General features: G+C 39.7%; 1 long non-coding RNA gene across 1 annotated transcript in view; it reads right to left on the bottom strand.

Moving 5' to 3' along the window:
* LOC141580763 (uncharacterized) overlaps window positions 1-17533 on the bottom strand; it is a 415102-nt gene that overhangs the window by 62172 nt on the left and 335397 nt on the right. Inside the window, exons 5-7 of the long non-coding RNA XR_012513063.1 lie at window positions 10209-10265; window positions 6487-6558; window positions 5610-5664 (exon numbers count right to left, since the gene is read on the bottom strand). This is a non-coding gene — a long non-coding RNA (uncharacterized LOC141580763). The remainder of the gene's footprint in view (window positions 1-5609; window positions 5665-6486; window positions 6559-10208; window positions 10266-17533) is intronic.

A 17533-nucleotide genomic window follows, 5' to 3' on the forward strand; every position in this document is an offset into this window, starting at 1 on the left:
CTTAATATGACATCCCTTAAAAACTAAAAATGAATATGTGGGCCAGAACAGTAAGTGGTCATTATTGGCTGTCGGTGTTGACTAGATATCAACAAGCTCCGAAGCCCCTGACTTTAAGGAAGAAAAATTAAAAAAAAATACAGAAGGAATTGTCCCATTTTTCTTCCTTCTTTCTTCCTTCCTTTCTTTTCTTTTTTTTTTCTTTTTTTTTTTTTTTGGAGATAGAATTTTGCTCTTTCTCCTAGGCTGGAGTGCAGTGGTGCAATCGCAGCTCACTACAACCTCCATCTTCTGATTTCAAGTGATTCTCCTGCCTCAGCCTCCCAAGTAGCTGGAATTACAGGTGCCTGCCACGATGCCCAGCTAATTTCTGTAATTTTTTAGTAGAGACAGGGGTTTCACCATGTTGACTAGGCTGGTCTCAGAATCGTGACCTTGTGTTCTAACCACCTCGGGCTCCCAAAGTGCTCGGATTACAGGTGTGAGCCACTGTGCCTGCCCCATTTCCTTGTCGTGAACCCAAACATAAAAATGAAAATAAAGCAAGGGACTATGGTTTACTTTTCTTTGCAGCTCCTGATACTTGTAACCAGATAATTTACAGTTACAGGAGGTCTAGCTACAGCTATTGACAAAATACTCCTTGCCATAAGAAACAATGTAAAGCATTCACCTCAAAGTACGATCCCTTCAGTGACAATCTTCTCTGGAAACCAAAGCTTAAAAATCCCTGTAACTTGTTAAACTAGGAAGTGTCCTTACTAATCAGACACTCTGGTGGTTAGGCAAAAACATCTTTGAAAAAGGCACCAAATATCTTATATACACAGAGGCACGTGACAGAACAGATAGCTGCTTGCTGGGACCTCAATTTACCTCCCACTTTTCCAAAATGCTTCAACATCTGAACATCAGCTGGATTCTAGGCTGAAGTTTAGACAAATGGCACTGAAGGGTCGAGCAGAAAGTTGCAAAAGTCAATTTTCCTTAGACCAAAAAGCAAGGTAGGCAGGGTAAGCAGGGAGGGGACAAAAGCCCTAATCCTACCGTACACTCTCCCAAAACAAAACAAAAACAATGTATGGGAAGAATAATGGCAGAAGTAAGGGGAGAGTCCCTTTCTCCTCCTTATAAGCCCACCATACTGGGAGAATACAGCTAAGGGTAAGAAAGCAGCTACCTCTGGTTTCTACCATCATCAGTGTAGTAGTGCAGTTGGGGGAAAGCATTTTATGAAATCCAGTAATTTCCCGATATGTTGAGGCAATGTGGTTATTTAGAACTTGAGTGTAAAGATATCAGAAGCTAAAGCAGGGAAACATGCCACTGAGAGAAACAAAAAAGTCAAACCATGGGGTCTTTTTCAAAGTTTCTACCTGCTCCAGATCAAAAACATCACCCCCACCCCCTTGTTCTCCTCTGGGCCAGAAGCTGCTGCACATTAGGTGGATGGGAAGGCCTGAAACATCGAATTGCTGGGCCCTTCCCAAGGGTCTTAGATGGCATGTTCTCTCTTCTCCACAAGCACACAGGCATCAGAAAAGCTGAGTAAGGATGAACAGTAAGGTCAGTTTTCAAAGGGGAAACCTTGTCAAGCAGGTATAAATAGATAAGGGCTGTGCCCCCCGACCCCCAGTCACGGAAGGAGGAAGGGCAGGCTGTGAGGTGGAAGGTAAAGCTCACTGTTGGTGTCCTGCAAATGACCATAGCACTTTCAGCACTTCCGGCAAAGCTATCTCTTCTCCTGGACTCATTACACAGCTTACCAGCCTCTGTAGCACCCTCAGGGCCAACCTGCAGCCTCTCAAAATGTAGCTGAGGAATCACACTAGTATACTTGTTTCCCAAGTTGAGCAGTAACGTAAATTCCAAGAGTAGACCGCCAAATTAAAGAAGGCACCCCAGACAAAATAGACTCCCTTCTATGGGTCCCGCACACCAAAGGGAACTCATTCTTTCAGGCCCCAAAGAGTGGAAAAATTATTTTGGCAGTAGATGGTTTGAAAGCACTGTAGTTTGTGATTAACCATTTAAATCCCATTGTTTTAACCTAAGTCATCCAGACAGGTAACCAGTGAATAAAGCACCTGCTATTGGGTTTGTTTTGGTTTGGTTTTTAACAAAGCAATTTATTTGGAGAGGAGAGGTACCATAGTATGGCAGTATACAGAAATAATAACGATGGATCTGAAGTCACCTAGAAGAGCAGCCATGATAAATATATTTAAATAGACATACCAGGGCATCTGTATGTCATGCTTACATTTTTCTTTATAGCTCAAACCTTTTATGATGTGGAAAGGGTAAAGAGCTAGGAATTCAAATCTAGCTTCCAGTTCAAGCTCTGTCACTAGCCAGTTATGTGACCCTGGGCAATTTACCTCCTTGGGACTCAGTTTTCTTACCTATAAAATGAGGATGCTGGCGACTTGTAAAATTCCTTCAAGTGCCAATTAATGGCCCAATGATCTTGGACCATGATTAAAAGAAAGCTCATTTAGAAGGAAAGAACATTCCAGTCTGGTCAGAAATTTCAACACAACCATCCCGACACACTTTGAGACTAAGAAGGCAACAATATTAACGTGTAAGAATATGCAATACTGTTTTATGAGTTTGCAGGCTCTAACACAGTGGTTGTCAACGGGAAGCCACTCCCACGGCCTCAGGTAGGAGACACTAGTCAATGTCTGGAGACAGTTTTGGCTGTCACAAACGGAGTGGGGTTGGGGTATGAGAGGCTGAGGAGTGGGAGGATATTACTGGCATCTAGAGAGTGGAGGCCAGGGCTGCTGTTAAACATCCTGTAATGCACGGACAGCCTCCACCACAAAGAATTATCTGGCCCCAAATGTCACTAGGGACTAGGTGGAGCTCTGTGAATACAATGGCTAAGCAGATAGCTGAGTGATGAAACAGGCAGGTAACCAGGAGAGATAACCACTCTCACCTTTGTCAGGTTGTACGCACGTAAAGGTGAGGGCCTGCTGTTGCAATCCTCCAGTTCCTCCTAAGTCATCAATCTAGATTTTATAGGAACTCATCTGACTTTTGAATCATGGTGACAACTAACCAATTCTTTCAACATACTAAATTTCTGGGGGGAGGGGAACTGTCAGATTCAGACTATAGGCTGCCCATATGCCACTTTTGTTTTAAATCTTAGAGACACCCAACTTCATCCCCCTAGCCTTCAAGAGAAATTGTTCAAAGGAAACATGGCCACCGGAACTATTCTGCAATTCTTTTTTTTTTTTTTTCTTTTTTGAGACGGAGTTTCTCTCTTGTTTCCCAGGCTGGAGCACAATGGCGTGATCTTGGCTCACTGCAACCTCCGCCTACCGGGTTCAAGTGATTCTCCTGTCTCAGCCTCCTGAGTAGCCGGGATTATAGGCACATGCCAGCACGCCTGGCTAATTTTTGTATTTTAACTAGAGACAGGGTTTCATCATATTGGTCAGGCTGGTCTCGAACTCCTGACCTCAGGTGATCTGCCAGCCTTGGCCTCCTAAAGTGCTGGGATTACATAAGGTTAAATAGAGTTTTTCAGGGGAAAGGGACTATCTAGTTCCACAACTAGAAAAAACATGCAGTTGAGTGGTGGGGAGTAACAAATTAATGCATTTTTCTTTTTTTAATTGCATTTTAGGTTTTGGGGTACATGTGAAGAACATGCAAGATTGTTGCATAGGTACACACATGGCAGTATGATTTGCTGCCTTCCTCCCCTTCACCTATATCTGGCATTTCTCCCCATGCTATCTCTCCCCAACTCCCCACCCCCAACTATCCCTCCCCCATTTCCCCCTAGCTGGCCCCAGTGTGTAGTGCTCCCCTCCCTGTGTCCATGTGTTCTCATTGTTCAACACCCACCTGTGAGTGAGAACATGTGGTGTTTGATTTTCTGCTCTTGTGTCAGTTTGCCGAGAATGATGGTTTCCAGGTTCATCCATGTCCCCACAAAGGACACGAACTCATCGTTTTTGATGGCTGCATAATATTCCATGGTGTATATGTGCCACATGTTCCCTGTCCAGTCTATCATCAGTGGGCATTTGGGTTGGTTCCAGGTCTTTGCTATTGTAAACAGTGCTGCAATGAACATTCGTGTGCATGTGTCCTTATAGTAGAACGATTTATAATCCTTTGAATATATACCCAGTAATGGGATTGCTGGGTCAAATTTCTATTTCCAGGTCCTTAAGGAATCGCCACACTGTCTTCCACAATAGTTGAACCAATTTACACTCCCACCAACAGTGTAAAAGTGTTGCTATTTCTCCACATCCTCTCCAGCATTTGTTGTCTCTAGATTTTTTAATGATCACCATTCTAACTGGCGTGAGATGGTATCTCAATTTAGTTTTGATTTGCATTAAATGCGTTTTTCTTATTCAGCCTTTATTCAGGTTTTGTTTATGTTAATGCCAACTTGATTTTCTCTTACTCTAAGTCAGATTTAATCCAGCAGCCCCAAGTCTGCTCAGAGGAGATAAAGCAAAAGCCGACCGGGCACAGCAGCTCATGCCTGTAATCCTAGCACTTTGGGAGGCTGAGGAAGGTGGATCAACTGAGGCCAGGAGTTTGAGACCAGTCTAGCCAACATGGTGAAACTCTGTCTCTATAATACAAAAAATAACCAGGCGTGGTTGTGGGCACCTGTAATCCCAGCTACTCGTGAGGCTGATGCAAAAGAACTGCTCGAACCAGGGAGGTGGAGGTTGCAGGGAGCCAAGATCACACCATTGCACTCCAGCCTGTGCAAAAAAGAGGGAAACTGTGTCTCAAAAAACAAAAAAACAAAAACCCAAAAGCCGTTCCAAAAGAGGCCACAGCCTTTTTAATGAGTGGTCCTCAGCCTCAGCTCCTTTGAATGCTATAACTTTCTTAGGAGGAGTGGTAACTGCAGAGCCCTCATGTTTCACTAGGGCATAAAATTTGAAGGCTTCAGAAACATTTTTATTTAGCAGAGGGACAGGGGCATGGGGATTCAAAAGGAGGTCTACTATGAGGAGCCTGGTTAGATATGAAGAGGTGTCAACACCTTTCCTTGCCACTTCCTTTTGGGATCTCTGCTGTGCCTAGTGGTGAGGAAAGGCGTTGACACCTCTTCACATCTAGCCAGGCTCCTCGTTGGTATAAATTAAAAACCACCCAGCTGGCCCGGGGCTTTTCACTGCTCATTGATGAAACCTTTGTCTGGCCTTTTTCTAGCTTCATACACCTGACTTGGACAGCAGACACTCGCTTTTGAGCACCTGGCATGGACTTTCTCAAAAGACTAAATAGAGATGCAGTTTTCTATTGCATAATATCATCTGGAAAGTTCTGGAACCCAAAGGCGAGGTTGCTTACTGATAACTTTGCAGAGAAGGTAACAATACGTCATGGTTCCTAAAGCACTTCCAGTTCATCTCACATTGTTTTCACATCAGTTGTGACTGTGATACACAGAACACTCCTGTGAAGTCTGTAGCATTGATCTTATTATACACATTTTATTGATAGTGCTGCTAACCTATATAACAACCCATGGAGAAGGTAGTGTAGCACAGATTATGGAGCAGATTGCCTGGGTTGAAATCCCTGGGTTCAAAGTTGTTTCTTACCAACTGTACAAGCTTGGACAAGTTTCTTTATTTTTCTGTGTTTCATTTTCATCACCTGCAAAATGAGAATAATAACATTTACCTGACATGGTTTGGATGTGAGTCCCCTCCCAGTCTCATGTTGAAATGTGACCCCCAGTGTTGGAGGTGAAGCTTGGTGGGAGGTGTTTTGGTCATGGCGGCAGATTCCTCGTGAATGGCTTGGTGCTGTCCTTGAAGTAATGAGTAATTTCTCACTCTGTTAGTTCACATGAGAGTTAGTTGTTTAAAAGAGCCTGGCGTCTCTCTTGCCATGTGACACACCTGCTTCCCCTTCACTTTCTGCCATGATTGTAAGCTTCCTGAGGCCTCGTAAGAAGTCGAGCAGGTGCTGGTGCCATGCTTCTACAGCCTGCAGAACCATGAGCCAAATAAACATATCTTCTTTATAAATTACCCAGTCTTAGGTATTTATAGTAATGTAAAATGTACTAACACACTACCTGATAGGGTTGTCATGAGTCTTAAAAGAGTTAATATATATGTAAAGCACTTAGTAAATGGCTGGGCACAAAGTAAACACTGTAGCATTAAGTACTAATGTCATTTTCCAGCAGAGGAAATCAAACTACTGATACTCTCGGCAGTCTGACAGCCGGGAACAAACTCAACCATTTCACTGTTCCTCAATGAAGAAATCAGGAGGCAAAGTGCAGAGTGATTTTATCTGTTGTCCATCATGCAAGGGGGGGATTGAGAACCTGAAACCTTGGTCCCTTGACTTCGGACGCAGTGTCTTTCCATCTCACCATGTGCTTTGGGTGTGATTGCACGTCTGAGAGAATAAGCAACGAAGGTGTAAAGAATGTATGCAACTGGGCAACTCGTTACATCTTACTTTGAACAGTGCCAAGAAAGTCTTCAGGAAGTGCTGAGGTATATGAAGACTACGGTCCTTTGGAACCAAAAGCTGTGAGAGCAAGAATAAAATTAATCAGTCCAGAAATACAGTTCTTGAAAACATGTGGAGCTATTACCATTATCTCTGAAATGTGTGTGCCAACAGATGGGCAAAAAGCACTCACTGTCCACAGAAGGTTATTTGTGTTCAGTTAAACATACCAAGCTGAGCTGGAAGTGAAAATAATTGCCTACTCCAGCCCTGGAGAGTTTCAAATATACAGCAACTTGCTGGGTGTCCAGAAATTGATCCCTTCATCATCAAACAATGCAGCCAGGGGAGCAATTGCTCCAGCAGGAAGGTTAACAGGCAAGAAAATGAATCAGTGTCTTATGGTTACAAATACATTTTTGCTGCTCTCACTAAAAATTGCTGTAATTTTTTTTAAGTTCGGATGCCTATATATTTTACTGCTGAGGCTATCAAGCCACCGAGCTATTGTTACCACAACTCACCACACCATGATACCATTATCATGGCTGTTTTTCTGTTGTTATGTGGTCAGCATTATGGATTGGGAATAAATTTGAGCTATTTGCTGATCTGTTTTCCAGCATGCAGCATTATTGGCTCTGAAGGAGCTTTAGCTTTGTAGGCTGTGGATGTATACTGAGAATAACATCAGGGTGCAGATAAAACCAAACCTTTATATGTTCACTTCGTTTACTAACAAAACACTCCTAAGATCTTCCAAGGGGCCCACCTAGGTTAAGCTAGGAATTGAGCCTATTAATATACTAAAATGTGAAGTCAGGGCTTCTCTGGTTGTTGCTGCATGCAATAGGATGTGACAGTTTTTAAAAGTGGCTTGTTTAAAAGCTTTGCATTTCCTTGGAAGAAGCGTTCATGTAATATGACTAAAGAATTATTATGATCATCATACATATTTATTAGATAAAATTATTTTTCAAGTATATACAGAAAAAAATACACTAGGTTTTTATTCTAAAATGGGATGACACTATTTTTTTTTTTTTTTTTTTTGAGATGGAGTCTCACTGTGTTGCCCAAGTTTGAGTGCAGTGGCACAATCTCAGCTCACTGCAACCTCTGCCTCCTGGGCTCAAGTGATTCTTCCTGCCTCAGCCTCTCTAGTAGTTGGGACTACAGGTGTGCACCACCATGCCTGGCTAACTTTTTATTTTACTTTATTTTTATTTTTGGTCGAGACATTGTTTCACCATGTTGCTCAGGCTGGTCTTGAACTGTTGAGTTCAAGTAATCCATCTGCCTCAGCCTCCCAAAGGGCTAGGATTACAGGTATGAGCCACCACACCTGGCCAGGATGACACCTTTATAATGTAGGTGTGCCTTGCTTTAAAAAAAAACCAGTAGTTTTCTGAAATGTCAAATGTGGGTGGCAACATTCAAGCTGTACAAGTTTCTCCCTGGGTGTATGTTACCGAAGTAGTGTCTTTTATACAGAGGTCTTGCTCACTCAAAGCTCCTCTCCCTTTAGGTACTAAGAATATAACCAGATAATCTTTTGATGCCACCCATTTCCAGCACTTCTCATTCAACATTATCTACACAGAGATCTTATGTGTAATATTCAGAAAACAAAAGACCTAATTTGAGAAGAGCCAAAGTAAAACTAGAAACAGATTTGCTTGGCAATTAAGTCAGATAAATATCAGTAATTATAGCACATATAACCCAGGTGTGGTCTTATTTAATCTTTCCTCACAAAGGAATTAGTATAGTCTTTTGATCCCTGAGTAGCTTGGGTCAGAGTCCTCGTCTTGCATCATTCTCCTTCGGGATTCCGGATGACACTCCCTGTGAGGGTTCTCAGATTCTTGCTGCATTCTCTCAGGGATCCCCTCTACCTTCAGAAAGTTTCTTTGTTATAGCATGCTCAGCTGTTGCTGTTTTCAGCTCTGACTTCTTGCTGTCTTCTGCACATTTAAGCACAGCTTTATCTGATGCTGACAGTTTTGCTGTGTTCCCCATGGTCGTATTCTCTGCATCTAGTCCCAGGTTTGCACGTCCTCTTGTGGTTCACCTGCCTCTTAGGTTAGGTCTCAGACATACCTCACAATCTTTCTCTGCTTGGCTACAGAACATCTCCTGGTGTCTGGGGAGTTTAGGACCGGAGGACAGAGAAGATGTGACTCTGGACTCCTAGCTATGCTTCAGCTCAGGCAGCTTGACTTTGAGCTGTATGATTTATTGCATTCTAGGTAAGATTTCTTTCTAAGCAAGATTTACTTGGCAAACAAACAAATGGAGAAGTTTAGATGCTAAAACAGTGGCAAGTATTTCTTTCTTAAGTCACCATGTGATCAGGGAACCTTGTGTTTATATTCACTGTTCTGGTTACCTATTAGAGTTACAAAGCCCCCATACAACATTTGGCAGCTTAAACAGACAATCATTTTATTATATCTCCAGATATCATGGGTCAGAAATTCAGAGAAGGCTCAGGCTCAGCTGGGGTTGGTTCTTTTTTTTTTGTTTTTGTATTTTTTTTTTTCCTTTTTCTATGTGGCTTGAAGGAGCTCACTTGAGGGTGTTCAACTCTTAGGTGGGTCTGAATGGTCCACAGTAGCTTCTTTCTCATGTCACTTGATGGTGACAGCAGGAAGTCAGTGCTCAGCTGGGTCTGTCAACCCAAAGTGCCTGCATGTGGCTACTCCAGCATGGCAGTCTCAGGGAAGGTGGACTTCTTACATGGAGGCTCAGAGATCTCAAAACTAGTGTTCTAAGAAACAGGAAGTGAAAACTTACAGATTTTTAGGGCCTGGGCTCAGAAACTGGCACAGTGTCACTTCTGCTATTATTCTGTTGGTCAAAGCAGTTACAGAGCCCATCCACATTCAAAGGGAAGTCAATAGACCTCTGGTAAAAATAGTAGCAAATATTTTGTGGCCATCTTTAATCTACCATAGTTACAAACCTTTAAATCCTGCCATCTTTGACCCAAAAGACAATATGGTCAGTGACTTCACCACTCCCACTTCTCTTTCTGATCTCAGTTCACTTTCTGGTCTTGCACTCTACCCTGGCAAAGATTATCATGCTGCTGAGTTGAAGTATATGGACTGGTCTAAGGAATCATGGCACCACATTGTTCATTATATATTTCTGAACTGACTTCCAAGAGTACTGTCTATATTCCCTATTAGTCCTTCCACTATGTAAAGTGTGGAGGTTTCACTTTGGCTAGGGTTGTCATATAAAAGAAGGGGCATGCAGTTAAACTTAAACTTAAGATAAACAACAAACTTTTTAATTATTATAAGAATATCGCAAATATCACATGGGACTTACTCATACTAAACATTTGTTTAATTCCACAGCCCTAATATTTTGCTGATATGATTAAAATAATTACTTATACATATACCACAGTTTAACAATGGAGACAAGAGTCATGGAATTATTTTAATTCTTTGACTTTTCTTTCCCATTACATGTGGTTTATAATCATATTGATTATGCGAGGGTGAGAGAAATCCATTTCTGAGATCAGTCAAATCTTTTGACCATCACTTTGCCTAAATATATTAATATGTAAATGGCTTTTACTAAACATACTTTCTTGTTTAGCAAATGCTTTTATCATTCATTTTTGAAGTTAAAGGAAACCTCTGCATTTACATGTAGCTATATTGCAAATTTAAAGGGTCAGTCAAGAGTATTTATTGAGTGTATACCTTATGTTAAGTCAGTCACAATCAGCATGTACTTCTTGGCTGGGAGGAGTTCAGAGTCTAGGAAGGATACAGAAATGTGAACAGATTATCACAGAGCAATGTAATAGGTCTTAAAACAAGAAAAGAGTTCAGCAGGTACGACTAAAAAGACTTAGGGAATTTGACATCATAGAGGAGGTAATATTTGGTCTGATCTTGAAGAACAAGTAACAATTACTCAGGCAGAAAAGAAAGCCAAAGTCATTCTCAATAAACAAACTTGTACAAATGAACAGTCATGAAGGATCCTGCCATGTTTGTGTAGCAGAGAAGGCTCTTGGTCTAGTCAAAGCTGGAGAAGAGGCACTGGAAGCCTATTTGCTCAGCTTCACTTATACTACAAATAGATTAAAAAGAATGAGGTTCCTAATTCAACCCAACATTTTGCCACAGCAAGAGGAAGACTAACAAAAGCAAGTGATCACAAGGACCAACAAATAATCAAAATAAAGGCAAGAGAAAAGATGCCCAACTTCAGCAAGGATGAAAAGTAAATTGGTGTTGTAGCCCTTACAACTTTAATTCTCCTCTCACTATGACAAAAGTCAATTTTCTACATGTGACTGGCTTGGAAGATTGCAGACAATAATTTACAAGTTTTCAGTTTTAGAGATAATCAGTAGACTATTTCTCTAACCCATTGTGTGAAAAAAGGAGCAAAAACCCTTCTAGTGATTCCATTAGCAATCCTGTGATAGCAAGCTCCCAAGCAAGCTAGAAAGCAGATTCCTGTGCCTACAGAAGCCATGTATGCTTGGGTACTGCGTATCTGTGGTTTAGGATTAATGATAGCTCAGTGGTCCAGCATAGACAGGAAAACATGGTGAAGAGCCAATGTTCAATGGTAACAAAACAGCAGAAATGTCTTTTTGATGTCTGATAGACCTTCAACTATTTGATGTGTTTTTCATAATTGATTTTATAAACCTAAATTGTTCTATCTGTATAGCAATGAAAAAGAAAGAACTACAGATACACACAACAGCATGGATGAATCTAAGAAGCATCATGCTAAGAGAAAGAAGCCAGACTCAGAAGAATACATATTGAGTGATTCAATTTACATGATATTTGGAGGAAAAAACTTCAGGACCGAAATTTGGTCAGTGATTGCCAGTATCTGGAAGTGGAGGAGGCAGATTGACTCCTACAAAGGATGATGAGGGAATAAATCCATATTTTGACTTTAGTGATTGTTATATAACTGCATAAATTCGTCAAAATTCATTGAATTGTACACAGAGTGAATTTTATTGTATATAAATTATATCTAAAAAGAAAATAAACGTTTATGTCTAAGACAGAAAAAAACTTGAGTTGAAGAAAGCATTATCTTGATTTTTTGTTTGATTTTGGTTTAACCATTTTTCGTACTGAAGGCTTTTGATCCTTATATCCTTTTGTTGGCAATAATTTATATCCTATATATCTAGTGGTAGACTTGACTGTCAATCAACTACTTTCAGCCAGTTTTGAGAGAATTAAGCCCTAATAACTACAACATCCATAGCATGTAATGAACAAATGTCTATTCTCTGAAGCCAGAGAGCTCTTACTTATGTCCCGTCTTTGAGAAAATTGAGGAAAAGATCACTTAAGTTAGTTTCTGTGTTTTATGGTTTAGATCAGGAACTCTGAACCTATAGCTAATGTAGATTAAACTATTAAAAAGAGACCACTTAGGCATATTAGCACAATGCAGCCAATTAAGTATGGTTTTGAACACTTTTTTCATTTTATGAAGTAGTTCTGAACACTACAAAGGGAAAATATGGAAAGATTCCTTTTACTAGTTTCTGTCTGCACCAGTTGTTTTGTTTTCTTAGTTAGAACACTAACAAAGACTAGTCTCAAACCACAAAACCAAGACTAATTCACCAAGGCAGTCAGCCTTACCCCTCAAAAACACATTTCTTATCTTTCCTGTTTTGATAGCCCTGGTGTTGGGATGTAAAATTCCTGAGGTGTTCCCTAAATAGACAGGGCAGTGCTTCTTTCATGAATAGCTAATTTGAGTCAATAACATGTTTGTCAAAGAGCCAGGAAATATCAGTAGGTCTCAAGAAATACAACAGAGGAGTAACCCTTAGACTAATTTTCTACTGTGAAATCTGGGGTATCTCAGGAGACATCTGGCACTAAGTTTACAACCAGGTACACATCAAGGGAGACTCATGGGAGAAAATTAACCTTAAAATTCATCTAGCTGTAAATTCAGACATCCAAAACATAAAATGGAGTGATGGAGTAGTAAAAGTGTAAGGTTGTTGGGTGCAATCAAATTTAAGTTGTTATCAACTTGAAATAAACTGATATAAGATGTTCTGTGTAAGCCTCATGGTAACCAAAAAGCAAAAATCTATAGGAGACAAAACAAAAATAATAAAGATTCAAAACATATTACTACAGAATACTATCAAACCACAAAGACAGCAAGAGAGGAAGAAAGAAACAAGGTATCTACAAAACAACCAGAAATTAATTAACAAAATTACAGTAACAATAAGTCCTAACCTATCGATAATTACTTGAATGTAAATGGATTAAATTCTCCAACAAAAAGACACAGAGTAAATGAATGGGTAAACAAAATCAAAACCCAATTATATGATGACTATAAGAAATTCACTTCACTTTTAAGGGCATGTTTAGATGAAAGTGTAGGGAGGGAAAAATATTTCATGCAAATAGAAAGTGAAAGAGAATAGGCATATCAATGCTTATGTCAGGCAAAATAAACTTTAAGTAAAAAACTGTAAAAAGAGACAAAGAAGGATATTATACAATGATAAACTTGTCATTTCATCAAGAGGATTTAACAATTATAAATATATATTCATATGCACCCAACAGTGGAACACCTAAATATATAAAACAAATATTAAGAATCTGAAGAGAGATATAGATTGCAATACAGTAATAATATGAGACTTCAATACAACACTTTTAGTAATGGACAAGTGAAAACATTGGACTTGAACAACACTGTAGACTAAATGGACCTAACAGGCATATACAGAACATTCCTTACAATAGCAACAGAATACACATTCTTCTCAAGTGCACATAGAACATTCTCCAGGATCAGTAATATGTTAGGCCACAAGACAAGTCGTAGAAAAGTTAAGATTAAAACCATATTATCTATCCAATCACAATAAAAGTAGAAATTAATAACAGAAGGAATCTTGGAAAATTCATGAATACATGGAAATTAAACAACATGTTTCTGAACAACAAATGAATCAATAAAGAAATTAAAAGAGAATGTAAAAACATCTTGAGACAAACAAAAATAGAAACGCTACATATGGAAACTTATGGGGTGCAGCAAAAGCAGTTGTAAGGAAACTTCATAGCAATAAATGCCTATATCATAAAAGAACACAGTAGCAAATAAACAATGCTGTGCCTCAAGGAAATAGAAAATGAAGAACAAAATAATCTCAACGTCATGAAAAGGAAAGAAATAATACATATCAGAGCAGAAATAAATGAAATAGAAGTTAGAAATAATGCAAAAGATCAACACAAATAATGTAGGGTTTTTTTTTTTTTTTTTTTAGAAGATAACATTTACAAACCTTTAGCTAGACTAACCAAGAGAAAAAGAGAAAAGACTCAAACAGAACCAGAAATGAAGGAACAGATATTGTAACTGACATAACAAAAATGTGAAGAATCATAAGAACTATTATACGCCAAAAAATTAGATAACTTAGAAGAAATGGTTGCATTCCTAGACATATATAACTTACCAACACTGAATCATAAAGAAATAGGAAATCTGAACAAACCAGTAATGAGCTAGGAGATTAAGTCAGTAATCCACAGCAACAAGGCTCAAGACCTGATTACTTCACTGCTGAATTTAACCAAACATTGAAAGAATAACTAATGTCAATTCTCCACAAACTTTTACAAAAAATTAGAGGAAGGAATATTTTCAAACCTATTTATGAGGCCGGCATGGTTCTGATACCAAAGCCAGACAAAGACATCATAAGAAAAAACTACCAGACAATATCTTTGATTAACAGCAACGCAAAAGTCCTCAACACAATGCTAGCAAACAAAATTCAACTACACATTAAAAGGATCACTCACCATGATCAAGTGAGACTTATTCCTGGAATGCAAGATGACTCAACATTCACAAATCAATAAATATGATAGACCACACTAACAGAATAAAAGACAGACAATCATATGATCATGTCATCAGATGAAAGGAGTCATTTGTCAAAATTTTTCATGATGTTCTTTCATAATAAAAGCACTCAACAAATTAGCTATGGAATAACAGTACTTCAACACAGTAAAGGTCATATGTAAGAAACTCACAGCTAACATTATACTCAATGGTGAAAAATTGGAACCCTTTCCTCTAGAATCTATAACAAGACAAGTATGCTCACTCTCACCACTTACATTCAACATAGTTTGGAAGTCCTTGCCAGACAAATAAAGTAAGAGAAAGAATTAAAAGGCATCCAAATAGGAAAGGAAGTGAAACTGTCCCTGTCTGCTGATGACATGATCTTATGTATTGAAAATACTAAAGATTTCACCAAAAAAAACCTGTTAGAACTTTAGGTGATTTGTCTCTGTGTCCCTGCCCACATGTCATATGGAATTGTAATCCTCAATGTTGGGGGGGGCCGGTGTGAGGTGCCTGGATCATGGGGGCAGACTTCTCTCTTGTTGTTCTTAGGATAGTGAGTGAGTTCTCACAATATTTGGTTGTTTAAAAGTGTGTAGCACTTCCCCCTTTGCTCTCTTCCTCCTGCTCCAGGCATGTAGGATGTGCCAGCTTCCCCTTCCCCTTTCACCATGATTGAAAGTTTCCGAAGCCATGCTTCCTGTACAGCCTGTGGAACCTTGAGCCAACTAAACTGCTTCTCTTTATAAATTACCCAGTCTCTGGTTGCTCTTTATAGCAATATGAGAATGGACTAATGCAGAAAACTGTCACTGGAGAAGTGGGGCATTGCTGTAAAGATAACTGAGAATGTGGAAGTGACTTTGGAACTGGGTAAGGAGCAGGGATTGGAATAGTTTGGAGGGATCAGAAGAAGACAGGAAGATAAGGGGCAGTTGGGAACTGTCTAGAGCCTTGTTAAATTGTGACCAAAATGCTGATAGTGATATGGTAAATAAATTTCAGGCTAAGGTGGTCTCAGATGCAGATAAGAAACTTATTGGGAACTGGAATAAAGGTCATTTTTGCTATGCTTTAGCAAAGAGACTGGTGGCATTGTGCCCCTGCTCTAGGGATCTTTGGAACTTTGAACTTGAGAGAGATGATTTAGGGTATCTGGCAGAAGAAATTTCTAAGCAACAAAACATCCAAGAACTGACCTGGCTGCTTCTAAAAGCCTATGCTTATCTGCATAAAGATGTGATCTGAAACTGGAACTTCTATTTACAAGGGAAAAGGAGCATAAATAGAAAATTTGCAGCCTGGCCATGTGGCAGAAAAGAAAAACCCATTTTCTGGGGAGGAATTCGGGAATGCTGCAGAAATTTGCTTAAGTAAAGACAAGGCAAATGTTAATAGCCATTACACTGGGGAAAATACCTCCAAGGTGTTTTGGAGCCCTTTGTGGTAGCCCCTCCTATCACAGACCTGGAGGTCTAGGAGGGAAAAATAATTCTGTGGGCAGGCCCAGGGCCCTGCTACTCTTTGCAGCCTGAGGACATAGCACCCTATGTCCCAGCTGCTCCAGCTCCTACTGTGCTAAAAGGACACCACATACATCTCAGGCCGCTGCTCCAGAGGGTGCAAGCTGTAAGCCATAAGGGCTTCCATGTGGTATTAAGCCTGCAGGTGAGCAGAGGGCAAGAGTTGAGGCTTGAGATCCTCCATCTAGATTTCAGAGGTTGTATGGAAATGCATAAATGACCAGACAGAAGACTGCTGCAGGGTGGAGTTCTCATGGAGAACCTCTACTAAGACAGTGTGAAGAGGAAACATGGGATTCAATCCCCACACAGAGTCCCCATTGGAGCACCAACAACAGAGCTGTGAAAAGAGGACCACTGTCCACCAGATCCCAGAATAGTAGATTCATCAATAACTTGCACCATGCCCTTGGAAAAGCCACAGGCTCTCAATGCCAGTCCATGAAAGCAACTGCAGAGCCACAGGAGAGGAGCTGCCCAAGGCTCTGCAAGCCCACCCCTTGCATCAGTGTGGTCTGGATGTGAGACATGGAGTCAAAACAGACTATTTTGGAGCTTTAAGATTTAATGACTGCCCTGCTTGGACTCCCATAGGGCTTGTAGCCCCTTTGTTTTGACTGATTTCTCTATCTTGTAATGGGTATATTTACCAAATGCCTATACTCTCATTGTATCTTTGAAATAATCACTTGCTTCTGATTTTACAGGCTAATAGGTGGAAGAGACTTGCTTTGTTTCAGATGGGACTTTGGACTTGGACTCTTGGGTTAATACTGGAATGAGTTAAGACTTTGGGGGACTGTTGGAAAGGCAAGTCATTTTTCATGAATATAGAAAAAATTAAAACATGTCTATGGACCTCAAAGGAAAAAAAAATAGCAAAAGCAAGCACGGGCAAAAAAAAAAAAAAAAAAAGAAAGAAAAGAAAAAGTTGGAAGCATTACATTACTTAATTTCAAATTGTAACACAAAGTGACAGTAATTAAAACAGCATGGTACTGGTGTAAAAATAATTACAACAACCAATTAAACAGAATAGCAAGTCTCAGAAATGAATACATATCTATGGTAAGTTGATTTTTAACAAAGGTGATAAGGATATTCAATGAGAAACAAATCATTTCCTTATTAAATGGTATTGGGAAAACTGGATATGCATATATAACGGAATAAAATTGAACCCTGATCTCACCATTTACAAAATCGACTCAAAATGGATCAAAGAATTAAAAACGATGTGAAACTATGAAAATACTAGAGAAAGCAGGGAAGAAACTATACAACATTGGTCTGTGCAATAATATTTTAGATTTGACCCCAAAAATACAGGTAACAAAAGCAAAAGTAGGTAAATGAGATTACATCACAATAAGAAAATAGTGCGGGGGGGTGGGGAGGTGGGAAGAGATAGCATGGGGAGAAATGACAGATACAGGTGAGGGGACGGAAGGCAGCATACCACACTGCCAAGTGTGTACCTATGCAACAATCTTGCATGTTCATCACATGTACCCCAAAACCTAAAATGCAATAAAAAAAAAAAAAGAAAATAGTGCACAACAAAGGAAACAACTAACAGAGTCAAGAGATAACCTACAAAT

Source organism: Saimiri boliviensis, chromosome 1, assembly GCF_048565385.1.
Source record: "Saimiri boliviensis isolate mSaiBol1 chromosome 1, mSaiBol1.pri, whole genome shotgun sequence".
NCBI lineage: Eukaryota > Metazoa > Chordata > Mammalia > Primates > Cebidae > Saimiri > Saimiri boliviensis.